The following is a 1,645-nucleotide window of genomic DNA, read 5'->3' as shown; positions in this document are numbered from 1 at the left end:
GAAGAAGCACACCAGCCTGTGTGACCATGAGGTGTTGAAGGGATCAGGTATCAGGCATCAAAGAACAAAAAATAATATCATTGTGAATGAGGGTGAATGAGTGTAGATTGGGGACCCAAAGCCCATCTGTTGGCAACTGGATATGCCCTTACAGAAGGGTCGCGGGGAGGAGACCAGCCAGTCAGGGTGCAGTTTAGCAACGATAAAACATACAACTTTCCACTAGTTCTTAAATGCTCCCCCACCACCACCACTATCATGATCTCAATTCTACCTTACAAATCTGGCTAGACCAGAGGATGTACACTGGTACGGATAGCAACTGGAAACACAGGGAATCCAGAACAGATGATCCCTTCAGGACAGTGGTGAGGGTGGCAATACCGGAGGGTGGAGTAGAAAGGGGGAACCAATTATAAGAATCTACATATAACCTCCTCCCTGGGGGACAGACAACAGAAAGCTGGGTGAAGGGAGACAACGGACAGTGTAAAATATGACAATAATAATTTATAAGTTATCAAGGGTTCATGAGGGAGAGGGGAGCAGGGAGGGAGAGGGAAAATGAGGAGCTAATACCAAGGCTCAAGTAGAAAGCAAATGTTTTGAGAATGATGATGGCAACAAATATACAAATGTGCTTGACATACAATAGATGGATGTATGGATTATGATAAGAGTTGTACGAGCTCCCAGTAAAATGGTTTTTTTAAGGTGTAAGTATAATCTGCTTACACCACGAATACTTCATATGTACATTGCTCTTTGCTGTGCGGGGAACAAACTTGGGAAATGTGGAGTGCTTGCTCTGTGCTCCATTATAGCCTCCTTACTGTATGCAGAGTCGGGCTCCTTTACCCAACGGATTTGTATATGTGATTATGGTTTCACCAGACCACCTGTGGAAAATAAACTGTTTAGAACCAAGGATTAGATTTTGTCCCATGTTTTATTCAGAGCAGAGGCGAAAAGTTATTCGTGAATGAGGATCTTCAACTGTTCTCTTTGTTGTAAAACACTTTCATGTCGGCCCATGCGGTCGTATGTTTCCAGGGTCAAAGCTTCGGAGTATAATAAACAGGCCCTGTCTTTCCATCTTTGTCTTACTAAATGTTCAGCATTTCCTTGGGCTGTGCCAATACCCATCTCAGAAATCCTAGCTCTTTCCAGGTGCTTATGGGTGTGGAGATTCGAAGTCCACAATCATTTTATTCTCATCCTTTTGCAACAAAACCTCTCCACAACGTAGCTTGCTTTGGGTCGTTGGTGTACAATGCGTCAAATGTATGCTTGAGGTGATCTCTAAGTTCAGATGGGATATACTCAGCATCTTACATTACCTCTTTAGACTTCTTTTCATTGCCTTCAGCTTCAACTTGAACTTGCATATGGACAATCAGTGGTGTGCTTTAGCCTTGTATTACCTGATGTTATTGAACTTCTCCATGTCTGTTTCCACATGCGTACTTGAAGTAATTCCTGTATACCCCATTGTAAACATGGTGCAGGCGCAGCATCTGGCCTCTGGTTTCATAATGGGGAAGGAGAATCAAATTCCACATCAGCCAAAGACCTATCTAGATGAGGCAGGGGCCAGGCATCCTTCTACCCTCCTGTCTCCTTTGCCAATTCAGACACAACTGTA

This window comes from Echinops telfairi, unplaced genomic scaffold (genome assembly GCF_000313985.2).
Source record: "Echinops telfairi isolate 266 unplaced genomic scaffold, ASM31398v2 ScPeMD7_25;HRSCAF=90, whole genome shotgun sequence".
NCBI classification, from domain to species: domain Eukaryota; kingdom Metazoa; phylum Chordata; class Mammalia; order Afrosoricida; family Tenrecidae; genus Echinops; species Echinops telfairi.
Note: the sequence above shows the minus strand (reverse complement) of the source record.